This window comes from Panthera tigris, chromosome B4 (assembly GCF_018350195.1).
Source record: "Panthera tigris isolate Pti1 chromosome B4, P.tigris_Pti1_mat1.1, whole genome shotgun sequence".
NCBI lineage: Eukaryota > Metazoa > Chordata > Mammalia > Carnivora > Felidae > Panthera > Panthera tigris.
The window spans coordinates 60629632-60655937 of NC_056666.1; the positions used below are offsets into that span (position 1 = coordinate 60629632).

At 36.0% G+C, this 26306-nt stretch overlaps 1 long non-coding RNA gene across 1 annotated transcript; it reads right to left on the minus strand.

Annotated features, from left to right (window-relative positions):
• Positions 1-209: 209 nt before the first annotated feature.
• On the minus strand, positions 210-24784 carry LOC122240323. The gene is made up of 3 exons (XR_006219858.1): positions 24714-24784; positions 2304-2411; positions 210-371 (listed from the first exon to the last, which is right to left on the minus strand). It is a non-coding gene; the product is annotated as an uncharacterized LOC122240323 (long non-coding RNA).
• Between the last annotated feature and the right edge of the window lie 1522 nt (positions 24785-26306).

A 26306-nucleotide genomic window follows, 5' to 3' on the forward strand; every position in this document is an offset into this window, starting at 1 on the left:
GTGGTAAAGAAGGAAATTAAAAATTACCATTTCTTCTTGTTTTTCACACTGTTTGGCTACAACATTATATATGGAATTGCAGTTTCTATGAAATTATTGGTCAGTTTAATTAGCATATTTCCCCTGACATTAGCAATGACATGGCAGATAGTTTAATGAATTAATATCAACTTTCCTTACCATATCTTAATTCAAATTCTTACCACTGAGTAGATTGCATTTCCATGGATTTTCATATTTAGAGGTTGAGAACTTATTGTTACAGCTTACAGAGTTTTTAGTAGATAATCACAGATTTTCATGGAAATCAAGTTTCTATTTGTAAGCCAAATACATCTAGAAGATGCTTGAATTCTGTTCATAGAAGCATCCTGAAGGAGAGAAAGATTCTTATATATTAAAGCAGTAGTTCTCAAACCTTGGTCTACTTGTGGTACTTTTAAATAGAGATGCCCTGGGGCACCTGATGGCTCAATAGGTTTAGCTTCTGACTCTTGATTTCAACTCAGGTAATGACCTCACCATTCCTAAATTCCAGCCCCACATCCGGCTCTGTGCTGTGAGTTTGGGATTCTCTCTCTCCCCCCCGTCTCTCTGCCCCCACCCTGCTCGATCACTCTAAATAAACAAACTTTAAAAAAATTTAAGTAGACATGCCCTGGCCTAACCCCCATCCACTGCATCCAAATCACTGATCATGGAACCCATAGTACTGCATTTTTATCTTGTTCCACTGGTTACTTTGATGTGTACCAAAGTTCTCACTATGCACCACTGACAAGTGTTCACTTAGGTGTCATGATTGTAAAACGCAATTCTAAATGAAAAATTGTATTTATATAAGACTTGAAGAGGCTATTTCTATCATTCTTGCTTTGTGGTTGAAGGGACTGAGGCTCAGAGAGTTTCAATAGTTTTCATAGTTAAGTGGTGGCATTGAAACTCAAATCCTGCTCTTTTGCTTCAAGCTCTAGACTTTTTCACTATAACACCAATACACTGCAAGCAGAGAAAGGAGGAACATCTGTGTCTACTACTGAAAAAAATAAAAAAGGAATGTTTGGTTCAAGAAAGATATACCATTATAAACCTCAATAACACCAAGTATTTGACAGACATTTATTTCTGAATTACTTATCTAAAGAGACAGAAAGGTAATTGAGACAATCCACAGATAACTTCTCTAGGATACCTATTTGTAAGTGCTCAGTAAATCATTTGTGATAGACTGTTGACTTAAAGTTTTTGTTCTCTTTGTAAGCCTTTGCAAATCGGGGCAATGAAAGTGCTAATTGCCAATTCTGAAGGCTGTATTGTCAGTCACTGGGAAGAGTCCATCTGTCTTATTAGTCACTCCATTAATTTTGCGTTCATTTGTGTGCAGAGGCTTGGACAGCAAAGAGACCAGGAGCCATGCTGAGTTATTCCATTTTAATTTAATAACATAGAATTCCTGTAGTGTCCTAAAAAGCCAACATTTACGAATGTCTGAAAATTTTCAAAAATCTTCATGAAATTAATGCCACCAAAAGATTCTTACTTCATTGCTTTTGCTGGCTGTATTTTAAAAGCCATTTACCTTCAGTGAACTAAGGGACTGGGCTTCGAATAAATGATGCCCTTTGGATCAGCTGTGTCTGTCTGCTCTGTGATTTGTACAGGATTGGCAACCCATCACCCTGGCCTTTCTCCCAGGCATTCATCTGATATGTAGTCACATAAGATAGGGTAGGGGCAGGGGGACATGAGGGCAGAGAGGGATGATTTCCAAGCTCAAGGATAGCCAGGGGGAGGAGTCTATCCCTAGAGGAAAAAAAGTAAGTAAAGTTTGTATGTAACTAAAATACAAAAGTAGGTAAGGTTTATGAAAAACACTGAACTGTATGTAAGTTACAACAGACTGCCCTTAGGCAGTTTTAGCGAGTGCAATTGGCACTCATACAAAAGATAACCTAACCTGACACTAACCCTGCCAGTAGTTCAGGGATAATATTTTCACTAGGATGAACTGCTCTTGAACTGTTTCTGTAATTTATTTGGTGCAAACAGGCTTTCCTTCAACATCAGACATGCATGTCTTATGGCCACCCATTTGTTTATTGTAAAAACATATTTGTTATAGCCAATGCAAGCAAAACCCTCCTTTCCACTGGTGTTTGAATTCCCCCTGAAGCCTTCTCATACTGTGTACCACAGCCCTGATGATGAAGTATACGCAAGCTTGTTCCAAACCATGTCCCATGTTTTCTTTGGACTTATCGTCAAAATCTATGGCTAAAGAGCAACTCCTAGTGTTTTATGACCTTTTAGCATGATGGTGCTTATCCTTTGGACTTGAAATGATTTTCCTTCTCTTGACGAAACTGTCAAGTATGCCTGAGGATCCAATCAGACACTGGACACTGGGCTAGCTGAAAAGAAAGGAGAACAGCTGGCTAGATGTAACAGAACAAACATGTTTTAGAAAATCATGGGAGTGTGGTAAAGATCACTTGGTAGAATCTATGTAAAGTGCTATAATGTATTATTAGTTTCATCACCATCATAGTCATTAATATATATTATATCCCGCATGAGTTACCATACTTAGCTTCTGGACTGATCCTGAAAGTAAAGGAGACCTTGGATGATTCTAGAGATGATGGCTTCGATAGATACTGATCAATTCCAGAAATATTCCCTTGAGTGGCTACTATGTGCCAGTAAACCATCCAGAAAAAAAAATTATTTCTTTTGCCAAATCCAATTATTCTTTTGTATTTGGAATGACTCAATCCCCATCTTGTATTAGTAGAGCAGATTGTTTTAGGTTTATCCCCAAACTTTTGGATACCAACCATCTTTTAGAATGCCAAAAGAGTCCAAAGACCTAATGAGCATTTTAGACTTCATTTATGAGCCTGATAAGAAACGGAAATGAGGAATAATTGATTTGTCTATTCTTGTGGCCAAGGAACTTCCTGGATAGAGTTGAAGTGATTCTACAGAAGAATTAACACCTTTTAAATAACATACAATAGGACTGTTGCTAACACGTATGATGCCTTTGAGCAAATTAGAAAAAAGTGCCTCCTTGTGACACTTCATTTCAATTTGGAATATTGTTTTAATCAATATGCAAATCCATTACATCTGTGTCACTCTTTTAGATGTGTTTCCCTGTGCAGTGCACAACTTGCCCAACCATATGCAGTGGCTCTATATGGTGGCTATCTCAGAGAGTGTGGAGGGGATGCAAACAAACTGAACAACACATCAATATTAATGGGTACCCTCCCACAAGAAGCATGTGCTAATAATACTCTGTCACCAAACTACTGTAACTCTCTCCTTCTTTTTAGTTTTCTCCCAAACACATATTTAGTTGGGAACTTGAATTTATCTCCAACATTTGAACAAAAGCCATTTTTATTGCCTTTCTTTTTTAATTTCCCTAGATTTTTTTTTTCTCAATTGAAAGCTCTGGTTTTTTTTCCTGATTAATCTAATTCCACTTTGCCTCTCATGGATTATAACCTATCCGTATTTCTCACTAACTTCTTTTTAAGAGATCTTCCTCAAAATCGAATGGATGAGAAAGCCCATGCATTATGTGACCACATAGTACTAAAAAGATATATAGATATCAGGTATCTATATAACCCCCACATATCTGAAAACAGTGTGTCACAGAAATTCTGGAACCCTGTAATTCTAAACTAAACTAAAACATGCATATTTATTTTTCTGCCCTTATCCAATGTGTACTTTCCATCATTTTTGTTATGTACCTACATGGCAGAAAGAAGAAAGTGAATGCAAAATAAATCAGTGAAGGTCTTATTTTCTTTTCTAGCTTCAATATCTACTTATCAGAAAACCTTAATATCTAAACTTTTAGGTTGCTTTTATACTCAGGCACTTACCTCACAGATTTTGGTAAGACAAAACTGAATGGATATCTTAGAACTGGATTGATTTCAAAGGGTCAGTTTCTAAAAACATGAGCTTATCTTATATTTATCATAATTAAGACCTATGTGGAATGCTGTAATGTACATAATGCCTCCTCCTAAGTACATGAATCCTTCAACTGTTTGCAAACAGGTGTATAGTGTCCATAGTACCCACCAGTTGATAGAGTCATTCAGGAAGACTTGAGGGACAAAATAGGCAATAAAATTACCACAAAATCTTCTCCATAGAAGTTTGGGTTTGGAAGGTCTGGTTTATTTATCAGCAATCACTTGGTTGATGTGGTAATAGAATGAGAAAGAAACTTTATCAACTGCCATCCCTCACTCCTTTTTATCTATCTCTTCTCTATCCCCCATTTATTTCTACTTTAAAGTTATGGGGCACCTGGGTGGCTCAGTCAGTTAAGCATCCGACTCTTGGTTTCAGCTCAGGTCATAATCGCATGGTTTGTGAGTTCAAGCCTCACTGTCAGCCTGGAGCCTGCTTTGGATTCTCTCTCTCCCTCTCTCTCTCCTGCCCCTCCTCCATTCGCATGTGTTCTCTCTCTCTCTCTCTCTCTCTCTCCCTCTCAAAATAAACAAATAAATTTTAAAAAATAAAAATAAAAAATATTTCTACTTTAAAATAATACTTTAGTCTATGGCATGGCCATTCCAACACATATAGTGGGAAATTGCTATCTGTCAAAGGCTAGTATACATTAAATATATCTGCCCTCAATTAGTTGGACAAAATAAACAAATGTAAATATATAGTAAAGATTAGGAAAGCCTCTGTTTTTTCTCCCTGAGCTATCCTCAAAAACTTCAGGAGCTTCCATAGAAGAAACTTAAGGGTTCCAAGGAGGTCAGATAAGGGACCTAGCAAGAAATATTCATGGTGTCCCGTTCCTATTTCAATCAGAAGATATCTGCTTTTATGTGTCTAACAGTTTTGACTTATGTATAAGATTGCACTTGAACAAAGATTCAACCAATGCAATAAATAGCTTTGGAAACGCTTTGGCATTCAATCCTTAAGTAATTGCTGTACGTATTCTCCATTCTAACCTTTGCCTCCATCTAAATCCTCATCTCTTCAAGGGCAGCCACTGTGTCATAATCAACTCTTAGGCTGGCATAATGCTTCTTAAATAAAAAGGTCTGCAATAAAACCCTTAAAACAATTTTATTGATGTACACCGAAAATAAACTAGCCACCCCATTTTTAATATAATTTCTAGGGATATTGGTTGAGTTTAGACTGATGAAGACTGGTCAGAGAAGAGTAGGGCAATCATAAAGTGAGTAATTTCCAAAAAACAAAATGGTTTTTAAAGGTTTGAGGAATGGCTGGTATGCCTGCATGGCATTTTGTGTTCTGAAACACTGGATGCCTCTAAAAGCAGCAACATTTCAAAGGACATTCTTTATTACTTATTTAATTACTACTTCTGTTTCCTTTTACATTGGTCCAGGTGTGATTCTTTATTTGTCATCTAAGAGAAGAAGGAAATAGCTCTGCTTTTCATGTTTTGTGGAACATAGTCTAGAAAAAAATGTTCTTACACCTTAAGTGCCCAGCCTGTTACAAAAAGAGAAACAGGTAAATTGTACTACGCATTTCCAATATCCATCCCCTTGAACTCAGACAGAGCCATGTGACTGATGAAACGTGACAGTAAGTCTCATGTGTCCCTTCCATGTGGAAGATTCAAGCGATGCTACATGCTTCCCCCTTCTTTTTTCCTTGTGCAGCAGTTTCAGTAGTGCTGTGTGTCCCCGAGTGAGATAGATAATGAGGAACAGAGACCCAGCTGACACCATGGGCATTGTAGGGTGAGCAAGAAACACAAACAACAACAGCAACTTTGGCGTTGGAAGCATAGGAGAGTGAAAAAGTGGTTTTTGGATGTATGTTTTTATTTTTGCATGTGGAGTCTGAGTCCAAATGTGTTATCAGACTCTTTTGTGGTCTTCCTGTGATCTGAGCCAAATCACTATGTACAAAATCAAACCACACTGGTTTCCAGTCCCCCCAAAAATCAGAGAAGGGGGAGATAGAACTAGTGCAGCTGTGGCAACAACCTGATTGTTCGAGAATGAGGTGTCTGATGTATAAGTGCCGAGGAAGTTGGAGTATGAGAAAAAGAAGCTACGCATATCAGGACAGGGAATTTTTCATTTAGTGGGAAGCCATTCTCGCGTTCATTTGTTGATTAGTTATTTTTGTTTTCAAAAATTGGGATGTAAATTTAAATCTCTTATTTTTACTAATTTAAGTAGAATTATGGAGTTCTAGAGTCTAGATTTAATGCTACCTTGGACCAAGTTGCTTTAATCATCTGGGGACCTAGCACTCAACCCTTTCCAGCCCACAGACTACGTGTGGGCCTGTGATGGAGAATATCTGAGTGTTCTTCTTGGTAAGCATTAATTGCACTCCCATTGCCTTTCATGGAAAACTTGCCAGGAGCCCAAGCCAATATTTAGACTATTGACATTAATTCTGTCCCTCTCCCTCTCTAAGGTGGTATACAGTAACTTCTAAGATCAAATTGTTAGACAAGCAAAAGCTTTTTCAGATTTCCGATAATTTTATCTTTCATTTTATGCCAAAGATATAAATTTACATCCAGCATTTGCTATAATCACATGGCCCTCCACAGCTACCCAAGCAAGCAGCCAGCAGAAACAGGAAGTTTAATAAAACCCTATACTTCCATAAAATGTAGCCTGAAATGTGTCAGGGACCTGAGCCTCCCCTTCCAAAGTGATAAACTAACATTTTATTTTTTATAGTTGCCTATTAATCTAAATATATTTGATTTTTTAAGTGACAAAAGGGAAAGACACTTCCAATGGTTACAGTCTTTGATATGAAAATGTATGTGGACATAAGTTTTCATCATTAATTACCAGGGTGTTTCAAAATAATACCTTTTTTTTTTTTTACCAATTTCACACGAGCATAACCCTTGTATAATGATATTTATGGTCATATGTATATTTTGGAATGAACTGTGACATTTCATTTGTATAACATACATCATCATATTTGCTGCTTATCATGGAGAAAAAGTTTTTTCATAATTTCACTGTGATCTTTTTATTGAACATATAACTATAAAATCTTCTTAACTGTAACTGTATACTAAGAAGTGATAATTTAGAAAAATAATATGATGCTGACATATATACCAGAGGTTATAGACGAGGCTCGAAAGCAAACTGCTCTTTATGCTTTGTAAGGATTATGTCCTTATTTCTAAAATTCAATCATACAGGATGGAAAATAAGTTGTAGATAGTCATAAATAAAGGCATGAATGTGACGAAAAAGTTAGAAATAAAAGCAATGAGAAATTCAAGGAGTATTTAAAGGTTATCTGCCATAGAAACTCTTTAAATACAGAATGTGCAGTTTCTAAGTGGATGAAATTAAGATGTTCTCACCCTCTCTTTTCTTGGAAATTACACAAGGGCGCCTGGGTGGCTCAGTTGGTTAAGCGTGTGACTTCGGCTCAGGTCATGATCTCACGGTCCGTGAGTTCGAGCCCCGCGTCCGGCTCTGTGCTGACAGCTCAGAGCCTGGAGCCTGCTTCAGATTCTGTGTCTCCCTCTCTCTCTGACCCTCCCCCGTTCATGCTCTGTCTCTCTCTGTCTCAAAAATAAATAAACATTAAAAAAAAATTTTAGAAATTACACAAATAAACAAGAAGAACAGGAAATAAAAGCCTGAAGCTCAGTTCTACGACACTAAAAGATAATTTTAACCCTGAGCCCTGATAGAAAGAAGCCTCCCAGATCTTTTGGAGCAGGGATGCAAGAAGATGCTGAGGGAGAGTACAGAGGCTGTGGATCTAATGTAAGGCGGGCAAAGCCCAACTCTTGTTTGGGACAACACAGTTGGATGAATTGTCTAACAGCAAAAGCTTCCTTGGACAAGGTTTGGTGAAAAGAAGGGTAAGGTAGGGCTGCTTGAAGAAATAGGAATACAAATAGAAGCCATGTTGTCAGAAGCAGTCTCTTGGTGAGACAGGGTAGAGAAAAAATAATGCACTGTGAGAAGCCCTGAAATATCAGTCTCTATTGGCTGGAGAGAGTAACTTGTTAATACTCAGAGGCTAGTGTCTTCAGAGTTCCGTGTGGTCTAGAATATAGCCCCCGGCCCCCTCAAATACACAGGTAGATAGTTTTGGAAGAAATAACTTCATTCAAATAGGAACTTTTAAAAAACTGCCATAGAACCATCCAAATATATTCTATATAATTATTGGAAAAATCATGAACAGTGTTTGCCATTAATTTTTTAATGTTAAGAAGCTGTTGCTTCCATTAAATAGGAATTCCAAGTGTAGACATGAGAGTGTAGGAAAAATAGAGTGAGGCAACAGAATGTAATATAATTTGGATTGGCAATCTCACAAGAAGTGGAAGAGTAGACAAAACCATCAAAGAAATAAAGACCACGCTGGATGCAGCACAAAAGAGAATGCACTATAATAAAAACATAGGAAGGGACATAAAATATTGTAAAGGGAGCAAAATGGAATAGAAAGTTAAAAAGAGATTAGAAGAATTAGAAATGTTAGACCTGGAAAACAAATATAAAGGATCTAACAGACAATATCAACACTAAAAATAATGTTGTCTCCAAGAATGAAACATAAATTATGAAAAAATAAAAATATTTAAAGATATAATTAAGGAGAAGTTTGCAGTATTAGAAGTAGCCTTAGATATTTAGATTGAAGGGTCACATATAACATGAGATAGGAAAAACTGCCTTAAAAAACAGAGAAACACACCCTGGTAAATTTTCTGGATTTACAAATAAAGAAAAAAATTACTTGAATATCTTGTCAAAAAGATAATTAAGATGGGCTTACAGAAAAGTTTGTAGAAAAGTTCATAGAATGCTAGAACATGGACAAGAAATAAAAAGAATAAACTAAGAATTTTATATCTGTCCAAATTTATTCAGAATAGGTAAAGATAATCCTCTAGAGGAAAACTTCCAGTCAACTGAGAACTGAATGAAAAAAAAAAAAAGTAGTGGAATGGTGCATTGAATCCATTTAACTGTCAACCCCAAATTAAAAAAAAAGGAGAGAGAGAGAGTTTATATTTTGGGAGTGAAAATATTTATTTATTTAATATTTTTTAAATGTTTATTTTTGAGAGAGAGAGAGACAGAATGTGAGTGGGGAAGGGGCAGAGAGAGAGGGGATGCAGAATCCGAAGCAGGCTCCAGGTTCTGAGCTATCAGCACGGAGCCTGATGGGGGGATGTAAATATTTAAAAAATGACAATGTAACAAATAAGTAATTAACAGAAAACAAAAGACAAATATGCTTAAACACCAAAACATATGCTCAGTCTCACAAGAAAAGAAATGGAAAGTTTGTAATGAATAGTAAAAGACCCCAAATAGCCAAAACAATCTTGAGATTGAATTTAGAGATTACTTAAAAATAAAATTAAAAAAAATCACACACACTAGGGGTGCCTGGGTGGCTCAGTTGGTTGAGTGTCTGACTTCGGCTCAGGTCATGATCTCACAGCTCTTGAGTTTGAGCCCTGCATTGGGCTCTGTGCTGACAGCTAAAAGCCTGGAGCTTGCTTCAGATACTGTGTCTCCCTCTCTCTGCCCCTAACCCACTCGCATTCTGCCTCTGTTCTCTCAAAAATAAATAAACATTAAAAAAAAACACTAAAAAGTTTCTATACGTCAAAAGAAACAACAAAGTGAAAGGATACCCACAGAATAGGAGAACATATTTGCAATCATATATCAAAGAGGAAGTAAATATCCGAAACATGGCACCCCATAGTCCAGGGCTCAAACTTATGAACCGTGAGATCATGACCTGAGCTGAGATTCCTTATATCCGAAATATAAGGAATTCATGTAACTCACTAGCCAAAAACTAAGTCATTCAATTTAGAAATGGGCATGGGACATTAGACATTTTTACAAAAAAGGCATACTGGTGGCCAACAGGTACATGAAAATGTGCTCAACACCACTGATCTTCAGGGAAATGCACCTCAAAACCACAATGAGAAATCATCTCACATCTGTTAGAATGGCTGTTACCAAAAGACAAAAGATAACAAGTGCTGGTGAGGATGTGGAGAAAAGGGAACCCTTGTGTACTGTTGGTGGGAGTGTAAATAGGTACAATGACTATGGAAAATAATATGGAGTTTCCTTAAAAAATTTTAAATAGAACTACCATATGATCCAGCAGTTCCACTTCTACGTATTTATCCAAAAAAAGTGAAATCACTGCTTTGAGGAGATAGCTGCAGCCCCATGTTCATTGCAGCATTATTCACAATAGCCAAGATGTGGCAACAACCTGTCAGGTGACAGAGGAATGGATAAAGAAGATATGATACACACACACACACACACACACACACACACACAGGAATATTATTTAGTCATAAAAAAGAAGAAAATCTTACCATTTGCAACAATATGAATGAAACTTGTGGATATTGGTAAGCGCAAACTATCAGTAAACAAGGTATAAAACAGGTCAAAAAGTGCAGAGCAATGATGCATAAAAAAACAAAAAAAGAAAAATTATGCCGAGAGCATATTAAACACAAGATAAACATCTCTGTGATTAAATTCAATAGAATTCAATATACTGAAGACTTGGTCAGCTGGGCTGCAAGATAGGAAGCACATTCCAGGAGGTGTCATAGTTTAGCAGTTGAGAATGTAGACTTCGATATAGAATTGCCTGGGTCAAATTTTAGTATTTTGCATGTTAGCTACATGACCTGGAACAAGTGTCATAACTTCTTTATGCCATGAATTAAAGATATGGTAAAAGATATGCCATACCAATATTAAGCAAAGCTGCTATCTTAACATTGATATCAGACAAGATAGATTTGAAAGCAAAAAGCATTAATGGAAATGAGGACTCCCATGACATAACAAAAGTAATGATCCATGAAGAACGTATATCATGAGCTTCAAATTACATTCAATAGACAAAAACCAAAAGAGATATAGAAGCTTTATTTTTTTAAGTTTATTTATTTTGAGAAAGAGTGTGAGAGAGTGGGGGAGGGGCAGAAAGGGAGAGAGAGAGAGAATCCCAAGCAGGCTCCACACTGTCAGTGCAGAGTCTGATGCAGGGCTCAAATTCATGAAACATGAGATCATGACCTGAGCCAAAATCAAGAGTCAGAAACTTAACCAACTGAGCCACCCAGGTGCTCCTAGAAGCTTTAAATAAAGAAATTTATATAGCTCTATAGCCCCCCAAGAAAAATATATATTTCTTGCAAGTGCATATGGAATATTTTTTTTAAATCAACTATGTGTTAGGTCACCAAGGAAATCCTGATAAATTATAAGAAATTAATATATATAGACCACATTCTCTGACCATAATGCACTTAAATAAGAAGTCAACATTAAAAAGTAGTTTTAAAGAACCTATATATGTTTCAATTTTAAAATATTTCCTGTTAGGCAAATATTTAAATATAAATAACAATAAAAGCAGTACTATATATAACACCTGAGAAATATAACAAAATGGGTACATGGTAGCAAAAGTAAAGCCTTTAACATACTTAAAATTTAAAAAAAAATGATTTGAAACAAATCAGTTAAGTGTTCAATTCAGGAATGTAGAAAAAAAGGAAAATAATAAAAACATTATACATGATAGGGAAATAATAAAGATAAGAGCACAAATTAATAAGTAGAAAATAAAGAAACAATATAGAGAATCAACAGGTCTCAAAACTAGAGCTTTAATGGAAAATTTAAAGAGCACATATAATCACTAATTAAAAGGAGACATAAATATGGATACAATAAAGATAAAAAAAACAATAGGAACATACTAAATCAACTTAAAATTTAGTTGAAATGGGGGTGCCTGGGTGACTCAGTCAATTAAACGTCTGACTCTTGACTTAGGCTCAGGTCATGATCTCACAGTTCATGAGTTCGAGCCCCACATCAGGCTCTGTGCTGGTAGTGCAGAGCCTGCTTGGGATTCTCTCTCTCCCTTTCTCTCTCTCTCTCTCTCTCTACCTCTCCCCCATTCACTCTCTCTCTCAAAATAAATAAATAAACTTAAAAAAAGAAAGAAAACTACAGAACAATTCCTAAATTGACATAAAAATCTAAATAAAATATTACAAATTGAAAACAGTTTATTAAAACAACACATTCATCATGTTCAAGTAGTATTTATTCAAGGAATGCAAAACTGTTTCAATATCAGAAAATTTGTCAGCCATACTAGTACATAATCAAATCACAGATGCAGGAAAAGGTAACAATATTGATACACTTATTTATTTATTCAACAGATACTGATTTAGCACCTACTTTGTGTTAGGCATTGCCCCAGGTAATGGGGAATATAACATAAATAAACAGAAGCCTCATGGATTTTACATTCAAGTGGATGAATGGGAAGATAATCAAATAAACAGCTGAATTATATAATGTCATGCATGATAATTGCTACAAAGAAAACCAAAGCAGGATAATGATATAGAATGTGATCAAGAGTGCTATTTTGAGCAGATACTTGGATGAAGCGAGGAAGTGAGACAAAGTTTTTACTCAGAGAGGACATCAGGCAAAGGGAACTGTGAGTGTGAAGTCTCCAAGCTAGGAGTATGTTTGGATCAAGGATCAAGGAGGAACATTTAGGAGCCTGCTCATTGGGATAAGAAGCAATATAACTTGGATGGAGTGACTGAGCAAAAGACAGAAGATGAGATTAGAGAGATTGTTAGAATCTTGATCATTTTATGGTTTTGTGTGCCAAAATAAGGACTTTGGATATTATTCTTGATATAATGGAAACCCTTGGAGGGTATTCAGAAGAGTGACAAGATCTGATTTTTGTTCTAAATAACCTCTCTAGCTACTGTGTGGAGAATAATCTATACTAGTGCAAGCATAATTGATATGAAAGCCAGTGAAAGGGGGTAAGCCAGTCCCAAGAAAATGGCCATATCCCAGACGAAATGCGTTGGTGACTTCTACTAGAGTAGCTGCAGTGGTAAGCATGATTAAATTGATTCATATATAAAATTTGGTAGCAATGTATTGATCACGGTTTTCCAAAGAAACAGAACCAATGGGATATATATGCGTTTTATCATAAGGAATTGGCATGTACAATTATGGTGGCTAACAAGTTTCAAGATCTGCAGTTGGTAAGCTAGACCCAGGATAGCTAATGGTGTAGTTCTAGTCCAAGTCCAAAGGCCTGAGAACTAAGAGAGCCGGTGGTGTAGTTCCAGCCTTAAGGCTGGTAAGCTTGAGGCCCAGAAAGAACCAATGTTCCAGTTTGGGCCTGATGGCAGGAAGAAAACTGATGTCCTATCTCAAAGGCAGTCAAGCAGCAGGAATTCCCTTTTACTCACTGGAGGATTAGCCCTTTGTTCTGTTCAGGCCTTCAGCTGATTGGGTGAGGCCCCCCACATTAGGGAGGACAATCTGCTTTACTCACTCTACTGATTTAAATGTTAATCTTGTCGAGACGCAGTATCACAGACATACTCAAAATACTGTTTCACAAAACATGGCACCCCATAGTCCAGTCAAGTTGACACAAAGTTAACCATCATGGCAAACTAGGAATAGTCTCTAGTAAGGAATAGCTATGAAAAACCTACAGATATCACACTTCAAAGGTGAAATTTTAGAAGTGTTCCCAGCAGCAAGACAAGGATTTCACTATAACACTTGTAGTCAACAGAGTTTTGAAGGTGTCATCGAATATAATACAAGAAGAAAAAGATTAAGGGTACAAAATTTGAAAAGGAAACAAAACTGTCCTTATTTGTAAACAATGTGATTTTAAACAAAGAAAATCCAGGAGCTCTTCAAGCTACTAGAATTCATAAGAAAGTTCTATAAGTTTACTGGACTCAAATGAGCATGCTAAAGTAATTGTCATTTCAACAAACCAGCTAGAAGATTAATAGAAAGGAATACATATAAAATACCTAGTAATAAACCTAATACCTGATAGTTGAGATCTCTAAGAAGAAATTAAATAATTTGAAGAACAAAAAAAATATTTGAATACAGTCATGCACTCTACATTCAAAAATTGTAAAGATGTCGATTTCCATTCAAAATACTCTATAAAGTTAGTAAAACTCTAAGCAAAACATGCAACTTTATAGAACTTGACAAGTGATCTTAAAATTAATATAGAAGCACAAAGAATCAAGAATAGCCAAGATAAATCTGAAGAAGAATAAATTGGGGGAGGGGGAAATTTGTCTGAGCAAATAAATCAAGAATTTATAGAGCTATAGAAAATGAGACAGTGTGGTATTGGCATAGGAAGAGACAAATAAACCAAAGGAACATAATAGAGAGCCCAGAAACAGATACTTGCATATGTGGAAACTTGAAATATGACCAAGGTGGCACTACAAATCAATGAGAAGAGGCAGGACTGTTCAATAAATGGTACTGGGACAATTAGTTAACCATATGGAAAAAATAAAGTAAAATTGGATCCCATTCTCACACCATATACAAAAATAAAGTCCAGATGGATTAAAGGTCTAAATGTTAAAAGCAGCTTTTGGTAGAAAATATGGAATATCTTCATAGCATTTAGATGTGGAAAAACTTTTTAGACAAGACACAAAATGTAGAGCCAAAGATTGGTAAATTTGATGACACCAAGATAAATTTTAAAAGGCCTATTATACTTAACAAAGACACAAAAACAAAATGAAAAAAGAAACCACAGAATGTGAAAAGATATTTATAATTCATATAAATGACAAAGGAATTTATTTATTTTTCTAAGTAACTGAATGGAAGAATGAAAAAATCCATTAACAGGCAATTCAAAGAAAAAGTAACCTAATACTAAACATATGACATGCTGCTCAACTTACCAATAATCAGAAGGGAAAAATAACAGTAAGACATCGTGTCAGATTGGCAAAATTTAAGTAATGACTGTACCAAGAGTAACACTGATGCTCAGAGACTGTTAGTAAGCATGTGAACTGGTACCACTACTGTGGAGAGCAATATTGAAATATTTCATCTCTAACTTAGCTATTCTACTGGTAGGTATATAACTTGGAAAAAATTTCGCATGTATGGGAGGAGATGGTTGTAAAGATATTTATTGCAGGTTTCTACTGAAAACAATTTAAAATGTTTATTTTGTCAGAGAGAGAAGGAGGGAGAGAATGAGTGGGGGAGGGGCAGAGAGAGAGGGAGAGAGTGAGAATCCCAAGCAGGCTCCATACTTTCAGTCCAGTGCCTGATGCAGGGCTCAAACTTATGAACCGTGAGATCATGACCTGAGCTGAGATCAAGAGTCAGATGCTTAACTGACTGAGCCACCAGGTGCCCCTCTAATGAAAACAATTTATTTTATTTCATTTTGTTTATTTATTTTTAATTTACATCCAAATTAGTTAGCATATAGTGCAACAATGATTTCAGGAGTAGATTCCTTAGTGCCCCTTACCCATTTAGCCCATCCCCCCTTCCCGCAATACCTCCTGTGGTATTTGTTCTCCAAATTTATGAATCTCTTCTGTTTTGTCCCCCTCCCTGTTTTTATATTATTTTTGTTTCCCTTCCCTTATGTTCATCTGTTTTGTCTCTTAAAGTCCTCATATGAGTGAAGTCATATGATTTTTGTCTTTCTCTGACTAATTTCATATATATATACACACACCGCATCTTCTTTATCCATTTATCCATCGATGGACATTTGGGCTCTTTCCATACTTTGGCTATTGTTGGTAGTGTTGCTATAAACACTGGGGGTGCATGTGTCCCTTTGAAACAGCACACCTGTATCCCTTGGATAAATACCTAGTAGTGCAATTGCTGGGTCATAGGGTAGTTAGAGTTTTAAGTTTTTGAGGAACCTCCATACTGTTTTCCAGAGTGGCTGCACCAGCTTGCATTCCCATCTAATGAAAACAATTTAAAAGCAGAAATGTTATTCACTAGGAGAACAGATTAATAAATTATGATATAGTCATATGGTGGAATACTATATGGCATTTGAAAATAATGCACTAGAGATACATGTATTAAGGTGAATTGTCAAAAGCATAGATTGAAACACAAAAAGCATGGTGCAGAATGATATGTACAATAGTTTACTGTTTAAGTAAATTTAAAAACCAATAAACATTGCCACCTCATGTAGTATTATTTATATTGATGAATATATAAATCCTGAGTAAAGATATAAATTATGCATGGGACTTACAAAACATTAAATCTGTGACTGTAGTAGAAAGTAATACATTATATGTATATTATAATTATATTATTTATATCTATTATTTATATGCTGATTATTTATATACCACATTTATTTTATATACATTACATATATACATTTTATATATATGTATATATATCGAGAGAGAGATAAAAAACACATCCATACCCTACTCCCGGCATGATTTCAATAAATTAAGAACTGATTTGGAGTGGTTCTTAAAGCATACAACAGTCCTACTTCTCAATACAAATACCACACACAATCCCTATCTTCTAGCCCCTCACTTGGCATGTGGAAGGCAAGGACCACTTTGTATTTGTCTTTTTATCCTCAGTATCTGGAAAAATGAATAAAATAAAGCTTCTCAAAGTGTTCTTTGTATTTAGAATGTGATTGTCGGTAGTCTGCCAGGTTTCTAGGGTGTATGTCAGAGGATTTCTGAGAAACCTGAACTATCTTCATAGAAGATGATTTGTTAGAGAATCAGATACTGCAGTTTTCAAATTAAATACACGTATCCAATGAAAATGATTTAAACTGGAAGCACCAACGTCATAGAACAATTTTCTACAATGGCTATTTTCCTTTCAGCTGGAAATAAACTCGGAAGGTGAGGCTGACACTAAAATGGAGGAGAAGGGTGCCTCGGTGGCTCTGGCTCAGTCGGTTAAACATTGGACTTTGGCTCAGGTCATGATCTCAGGGTTCGTGGTTTCAAGCCCCATATCCAACTCTGTGCTGGCAGTGCAGGGGCGGCTTGGAATTCTTGCTCTCACTCTCCCTGTGTCCCCCCTCCCCCCTCAGCGCCCCCCCCCTCCCCCGCCTCACTTTGAATGAATGAATGAATGAATGAAATGAAGGAGAAATTTCAGAGTCTAAAATAAATGAGCTGAACAGAGTTGCCCTTCCCTGAACATCTGAAGACAAGCTACAGCTTTCATAAAGTGCAAACTACCGGAATTCCCTGCGCTGGTTCTTTTTGCCCCTGTTTACCAGTGGCATCAACTTGAGAAGCTTGATTAAAACTGTTGTGTCAGAGGCCTTGATGAGTTAATGCCCAAATGGGTTTTTAAAGTCTTAATTCTTCGTTCAACTAGTAATTAAAATCCAAAGCTTAACTCAGTTAAGACTTTTTTTCTTCCATTGAACAGGTAGCATGCTTGTCACGGCAGGGGGTTTCTAAACTCTTTAAGCCCTGATTAAAATATTTTTACAAACACAAGACACAATCACCTGATATTATGTAGTTGCTTTTTTTTCTTTTAATCTTGTGGTAAAAATGTAAGCTGGTAACAGCAAAATTTTTTTTTCTTTTTCACTAATTTAACTCTACCAATTAATTTTACTGAAGATTTATTTCATTGAAAAAGTGTTTCACACTGTAGAAAATTTGGGAACTACAGAAAAGCAGAAAGTGGAGAATAAATAAAAACTCCATAGTCCCCTCACTTAAAGATTACTCCTATTATAAAGTTGATGCATTTCCTTTATTTTCATTTAATCACTTCTGAATGCAGTTTTTTGGTTTGGGTTTTACATCATTATAACACACCACAGCATCATTTTTTGGATTTTGTTTGTTTTTGCTTTTTAAGGAAGTGATAGAAACCTAAAAACACTTTCAGGCTAGTAGGGCTTACCTTATTTTATTTTATTTTTTTTAAGCAAGATATATAAATCAAACTTTGGTTGCATTTTCTTTGGCATGATTCTTAGCTAGATTTTTTTAGCTCATTCTTTAGCTCATGTAGGACTTAAAAGGTTTATTCGTCAGGGAAAGAACAGGGACTTTGGAATCTCACCAACTTGGGTTGGAATTATAGTTTCACCTCCTGGTAACTATATGTCCTAAGTGTGTTCACTGTAACAAATATGTACATGGTCCACTTTTTGTATGACAGACACTATTATTCAATCTGAAGCAATGTATTTAAGCTCTGAGAATCCCCATTCTTTACTCTGTAAAAGGAGAGTAATACACCCTCCCTTGCAGGGCTAATGAAGGTACTAAAGGAAATATATGAGAAGTGTGCATCATCAAGTACAAATTTCACCGAATGATGCTGATTTTAGTCGCTTAGAAAAATCTCCATTGATTTTAAACACATTAGCATCAAATTACACACATGAGCGCTGTTAATGACAGAAATAATAGTAGTCAGTTACAAAGGAGCTAATTCTCTCTGAAGAAGGTATTTTAAGTAAATCAACAAAAGGGCTTCTGAAAGATTTCACAGTAGCTGCTGTTTGCTCAGATCTACAGAAGTCCAAAAAGTTGAGACAAAGATGAGGAAGAAAAGAGGAGGTGGAAGGCAAGGAAGGAAAGATGAGGAGAGATACAGAAAGAGACACATAGATGGGGAGACAGAGACCCATACAGAGAAAGAGAGAGAGGGAGGGAGGGAAGGAGGAGGTGTAGGGAAAGGAGGAAGGAAAGGAGGGAGGGAGGAAGGAAAGAAGAATGGCTTTGACTTGAATAGGAAGACTAAAGAAATATATGCAGTATGACTTGATTAGAAGAAATGCAAATGTCTATAAATAGCCAAAGATACAAATCCTAAAAGAAGAGGAATGAACATCAGATGAGAAGGAAATACTAAAGAGTAGCTGCATTGGCTGGTGGCAATAAAGGATGAATTGGTTCCACAGCTGGATGGGGTGGTCATTGTGATTTTATTCCAATATACAAACATTTTAAGAACAAAAGCAAAACACTAATTGCCTCCTTCTGACATGGAAATCTGGAAAAAGTTTGTGTTACCTCAAGTCCTTTGGGTTAAATACCTTCTGGGAATAGTCTAACCCTAGTGACAGTGTGTTATTCAAAAAAGTCCTAATGTTGGTCAAGCTGTCACACTCCACTCCTCTTCTCCATCTAATTGTTTTCCCCAGAACACCTCTGAATGGAAAAAGAGTTTAGGGCAGGTAAGGAATGGAAGCAGTGGTATGCCTTCCTCCCATCGAAGTGTATTGATTGTAATGAAATAAATAGCCTCATTGTTGGGTTTGTCTCTCTAATCTTTTCAATTAAACACCAATGGGAAAAGGAATACACAATTTATAGCAGAATATATTTGTTTATCAATACTAAGTTGCATTAATTTGGAGTTTTATTTTCTTTGTTGTTTGTAAAGGAGAGCATATAAAATGTAAGGGTTAAAAATGTACAGTGTATAAACACTAATGAAGAGGTGAAACTCTGAACTTGGGTTTGGAGGCAGACGGTTGCAGGGATGGGTTCACATGGATCAGAGGCTGCCCTTCAGCAGCGGCTCAGATCCCTCCTCACAAAGGCAATGGAGCTTTTACTATAAAGAAGTGGAAATTCTTTTGATAAGTTTTCAGCGTAATTATTGAAACACATATGTGGTGCTCCTTGCCTGATTCTCTGGTTTCCAAGTTTCGGTTTTACCTCTTTAAGAGGATTACCAGCTCTTGATGGCACATTTGAATGTCTTTTATATTTCCTTCCCTCCTTTGACCTTCTCAGATAGGTCTGATTTGATTGTAGGTAAAGAATGGACCCAAATCATGACTTCTTCCATCCCTTAATCAGTTATAATCAGTACCACTTTTAACCGATTGTAAAATCCAGGGGGGGTTTCTTTTCTTTTTTTTTTTTTTAATGTGAAAAGCTTCATCTTTACTTAGAGGATTTTAAGCTGAGGTATCTCTCCCATATATTGTAAATTCTTTCCTTTTATGAAATTTGGGGAAGAGTTTAAAAGAAGACATTGAAAATAAAAAGATCTATATATACAAAATAAACATAAAAATCTTTAAGTATAGTTATGGCAAAATTACATTAGTAAGAAAGTAACATTAAAACAGAAAAGCCATTTCTACATGAAGCCAAATTAAAAAAAAAATTAAATACAAAGAAGTTCAAGTAGGAATCTAAACAAAAAATGAAATAAATGTATAAGGATTGCGTATATCTAGGGAATGATAACTTTTAAAAGAAAGATATACAAGAAGGGGCAGATATTATAACAGTAGTTTTGGGATGCCCTATTTCTAAATGTTTTCTTTAAGAATGAGGTTTTAATTATCAAAGGAATGTTTAAAGTGAATTATTGCATACATGTATTACTTTAAACAATCTATTGTGAATACCATGTATCAATCATTTTATACCTTTGAAGTTTATACTTTGACATCCTCAAAGCGATGAAGAAAAATCAAATTCAAGCCCCAGGGTGTAAAGAGGAACAGGGAAAGGTCAGGTTGAATTTTTTTCCATGTTAATGATGGTGAGAGTGGGTTTAATTCTTTATTGAACAAAGTGGACCTTTGTTTTGAAACAGCTTCTCTCCTTTAGAAAATTGGATGAAAACAGCCAACTTAACAGCAGATGAGAGAATTTCTTGCTGTGAGGAACAAATGTAATGCTTAATCAAATTAAGAAGTGCCACAGAAATCCACACAGATAGGGTAGAATGCCAACTGGCTTGGGCACAAAACTCCCGGCTTCGTTGAAAATATCCAGATGCAGTGAAAATATGACATCTCTTTAAATATCTTCCTCTCTCTTTTTTGTTGTATTGCAAACATTTTGATTCCAGGTTCTCCCCCACCCCCGTCACTCTCTCCCCAATTTTCTAATGGCATACAAATACCATAGTTTTAAATTCTTTGGCCTGTTACAACTGGCATAACTTGTTTATTCTTCTTCCAAGAAATATCTTATGTCGAACCTTTCTTCATATTCTGATGCATACTGATAACAAAAGGGTCTCTAGTACTTTTTGTTTCAGATTAGGAAAGAAAAAAATATATCATACATCATGTACAGTCCAAAATAAACAAAATTGAAATGCTCTTAAGCATCTGCTTTGCTCTAGCTTTCAAAGTACTAGATCTGTAAAGGAGGTTCTTTTAGAAAGCACTTTAATAATGGAGTAAATTAAAGGAATAAAGATTTCTATTAGAAAAAACAACAATTTTGGGAGGGGCATTTACATTTTTTTGGTCGTGTTTGGTAATTTATTTCTCCATTCTTATTTAAAAATTTGAGAATAGAAAGGTCTTATTTCAAATTATTGCAAAAATGTTTTTCCTTGATTAGTTAAAATGGTCCTTTAGATTAGAAACTGATGATAATAGAATGTATTGATTTAACGCTATTTTTAGCTTTTAGTTGCAAAGTAATATATCATTAGTCTTAATCATTATGTGACCTGGAGAAGTAATACAGGCATTTTTCTCCTTACCTCGAAATTTCCAAAATATATTGCTGTTAATTGAGAAGCATTTTTTCCCCATCCATAGAAGGGAAAAAATTGCAACTTCCAATTTCAAGGTTTATAGATTTATCACTTTTAGCAGAAATAATTTTGAAACAAAAAATTGAAATAATCCAAATCTCATTGTATAGGTAAGTAAAAGAAGCCCCTCAATTATTTTCTTTTCCTTTTTAAAACTAATCACTAGGTAACATAGGACTTTCCAGTAATTGTGGATTCTTTAGATTTTGGTTGCTGATTACACTGGTTTGTAAAGGTTTGTGTAGCTATAATATTGTGATAGGCATTCAATTAAGAAAAGAAATTGAAAAGTTTTTATCTTTTAAGTATCTTATAGATGAATTACCATCATTAACTAATCACAAAATAAGTCCATACTGAATTTTAATGCTATAATAAATGTGCCCTTTGATTATAATTTTTATTATATGTAGAAAAGTTTCATCTTTCTGTACACTTTAGTTAGTTTTATGGAGAAAATTTCTTTGTGTTCACTATAACACTTAGGTACAGCCACATACATAGTAGACGCTTAATAAACAATTGTTCTTTGTAAGAATGTGAAGCCAATATCATCTCACATAAAATGATCTCACGTGAACTTTCCTGTTCATTTCCCAGAAAAAAAAAGATTTTTTTGAATAACTCTTGTCTCCTCCTGGCCTTATTTCAACTGTAAACACGTCCTTTGGCAGTCTTTGAGGTAGATTTTTCTGCAAATTTGTTTGCTGATTAACTTACTCACATTTAATGTTTCATTTTTTGATGCCCCCATACATTCATTAATTCCCTGTTACCCCAGGAGACCATTATGAAGGTAAGGGCAATTATCTGATTTATATCAGTGATCCAACAACCAATATCTTTTACTTCCCTCTGCTTTGCTAACTCTGGAGGAAATTAAAACAGGTATCCTCCAAAGCGATGAAGGCAAAAATTACATATTTGCTCTTCTTCCCTCTTAGCATCTGACTTTTTTCCAAAATGAGTTAGTGGTTTCAAGTGTAAAAAAGTACTGAATGCTTTACATCACAATACCTTTTTTTTTTACGTAACACGATTCGTTCAAAAATGCTGTAGAATCCTAAACTCTAAAATACACACACATCTGGAACTGACATTCTATAGTTACCGACGCAAAGCCCTTTAGACCCCATCAGTTTCATTCTGCAGTACTGATTCTGCACCTATGAGAACTAAGCAATTATTGATGCCAACAGTTGGAACAATAAACGTGTATTCTTGCTTTGACTCTGAGGAGAATGATAGTGTGCTGATCTGGTAAAAATCACCGCAACAGGAAAAGCCGTGCAGGTGTACTCATGTTCGGCCCCCCTCCCTGACTCACTGCCATCAGTGAGTATGGCACTGGGTATGCCATACTCATGGGTATGGCTAGCCATTTTGACCATCATGTTACTCAAACGAAACTGCTGACCAAGGAATTTGCTGACCACCTACCTCACAGAAGTATTGTAAGGCTCAGCTGTTAAGCTTTTGTGAGGCAATCTGAAAACATAAGGCGCTGCGTAAGCGTGAATGGTACTGACTGAAGCGTTAATGGTACTGACTCAGCGAGGAAAGGGAGCACACCGCACATTAAATCAGGGGCATTGTTTCTTTCAGTCTTTTGTGGTCATTTCCTGAAGGGGAAAAAAGTACTCTTCCAGGGTGACCAGGTCTGAGCCTGCCCCTGGGAGGTAACTAAGAGGAATTGAATTTAAAGACCATAAAGCCATGAATGGACTGTATTACTTTTTTAATCTGGGGAAATCAAGGGTTTTTTTAATTAATAGAATTTTTTTTCAGAGCAGTTTTAAGTTCATAGAAAAATTGATCAGAAAGAACAGAGAGTCCCTACACACACACAGAATTTCCCTTATTATTTATGTCTTGTATTAGTGTGGTATGTTTGTCATATTTGATGAGCCGATATTAATACATCATTATTGACTAAAGTCTATAGTTTTTACTTCATACTCTTTGTGATGTTCACTCTGTGGGTTTGAAAATGTTTTTGTTTGTTTGCTTTAGTGAGCCAGAATGGGGGAGGGTGTAGTCGAAATCACACAAGCAATATGTGAGAAAGAATGACAAATGGGACCACACTTGGTTTTTACAATGGAGAATGCTTTACATCATTCACTTACATTGTAACTGAATATGCTAGAGAAGAGGGGGAAAGGCTGGAATATAAATGCATATTACCCTAGTCAGAATGATTACAACAAAATATTGATAGAAATTTGTAATGAAAGAATATTTTTCTGGGGAGTCTAGAGTCGTGCAAAATTTATTTCAAGCAAATGAGGTGGGAGAAGTCCTTAAAACTCTCCCCCGTGAGGGATCAATAAAAACTTAAGATTAAACTTGGGGTGGGCTTTGGAAAAGTATCAGGGTCACAGAAAAGGGAATTTAAAGCAAAGAATATGGGAGGGTAATTTTGAGAGTAATTCATATCTTTCAAAAATAAGAGCCTGAAAATGTTTGAAATGTGACTTTATGAAGCCAAAAGAAATGTTGGAAAAGAGAAATGCTCAATCAGCATGCTGACTTTCTTATTTGGTTACCATTTTTCTTGTACAGAACCAGCCTTAATCTGTCCAGGGCAAACCCTTCACCTACTTCCCTCCAAGAAATACCAGTTCATGATTTATTATAACTATCAATGAAATATGGAGCCCTGTGAATGAAAAAGTATTTTTGTGAGACTTCTCATTCCTTACTTAAGCTCAAGTAAGGAGTTTGCTTGCAATTAAATTAAAAAAAAATGATCTTGAAGGCTGTAATAATGAGATGACATGAGAAAGAACAAATAGACAAAATACCAGGCTTCACTGAATCTGAAACAGTCATCACCTATAAGAAGCACTGTTATCTTATGCATCACTAAAGAAGAGAAAGCTTTCCCAATTATAATTTTAACAAGAATCTTAATTTGAAAGGTGCAAATAAGAAAAAAAATGTGCCTTAGAGTTGATGAAATACAGTTTATGGAGTAATCTGGAAGAGGAAGAACTTAATTCTTTCAGACTGTTTAGAAATGTATTCGATTGCAGGTAACCTATTAAAGGGATCCTTAAATAGTTTTGCATGCAATCCTCCACTAGAGAGATTGCTCTCCTTTTTTGCCATTATGTTTTGTTGTATTGAATGTTACTTATTTGCCAAAAACATTACCGAGTTGCTCAATTTTAATCCCCCAATCTTGAGATACTCTTCTTCTCAGAAAGATTTTACCTTGAATCGGTGTCAGTTTGACTTAATTTCCAAGTTTCCGGAACTCACTGAGCTTCGGTTTTCTGATCTGTAAAAAAGCATCATAATGGTGATTTTAAAAGGTTATTATGAGGGACAAAAGAGCACAGTGCCTAGAATCTCGTGAACAATAATAATGATACCAACTACTGTCGTAAAGGAACCAGACCGACTGAGTTTACCTTCTTTCTCTACCATTTTCTAACCATGTTAACTTGGACAAATTGATTATTCTCTGCACCTCAATTTCTTCATCATTAATGGGTTAATGACACTGGTCTTTCAGGTGCCTATAAGGGTTCAGCGAGATAGCTAAAACACAACATGTCACCTTCCGTACATGATGCCAGCCATATTCTACTGATTCACTCAAAATGGGATACTAGCGCATGGCATCTATTGAGCATTTAGGTGTTCAAACACTCTATTGTCATTTACTCATTTAATCCACACAATAATCTTAGGAAGTAGCTATAGTTATTATCCTCATTTTACAGGCAAGGAAACTGAGGAACAGAGTAGCTAAGTAACAGTCACACAGCTTTGGCAATGCTGAGCATCATGTCCAGGCAGCATGGCCCCAGAGTTTGTATGCTACTCAGGCTACTTCCTCACAGGCCTGGACTTTACCCTTTGGAATAATATAAGGGAGGCTGACAGGCCTTCTGCTAGGCTAAAACAATGGAGAGATAACAATAACCTGAGACATGAGTGGCCACCACAGATGTGCTTTTCAGTGGAAGGCAAAGGCAAGGCATAGGACATGCTGTTAAAGAGGAGGATTGCTCACAGCTACAGCTTTTGGCACGCAGCTAAAGTTGAGTCACTGAGAACTCTGCACAGCCACATAAGCTGGGGAATAACATGGAAGGTATTTAACAATCTGTATGAACACGTAAACCCAGTGTAATAATGAGCAATCCGTCCCCTAGGTTAACAAAAAGAGAAATAGTTCTAGGCAAATCTGGACATTTATGAAGACAGCCATGTTTCAGGATGAAAGGAATGAAATACTTGTGCTTGAAAATATTTAATAGACAAGTCAAATGAAGTTCAAGGGAAAGCAAGCAGATCGACTAAAATGGTATAGGGAAATGGAAAGATTTAACAATCCGGGGCTGAGAAAATGGCAAGAGAGCTGGTAAGAATGGAAGAAGTATGAAAACTGGAAAATTGTGTTAGCTTATGACCTTGGACCTCCCATTGTACTTGTAAGTAATAGTGCAGAGTTTTAAGATTTAATGTTTCTTTGTTTCGTGTGTGTTTATGTGGGTTCCTAAGCAGGATTGTAAACTCTGGTGGCTGCGGCGGTACAGTGGAAAGCACACTAAATTCGGGATCAGAAGAGAGTTATCTAAGACCTAGCCTGCCTCCCCAGCCAAATGCCCACAGACACACCACTTCCTCTGTGGCAAAGCTTCCTATCCGAGACGTAAAGATAAGAATATCTACTTCAAACAAGAACGCATATGGAAGCACCGTATCAAATGTGTACCACATCACAAATATGAGGTGTTCAGCAGCAGGGAATAAAACAACGACAGCAGGAGATTAGAAGAAAACACTTGAGATCTG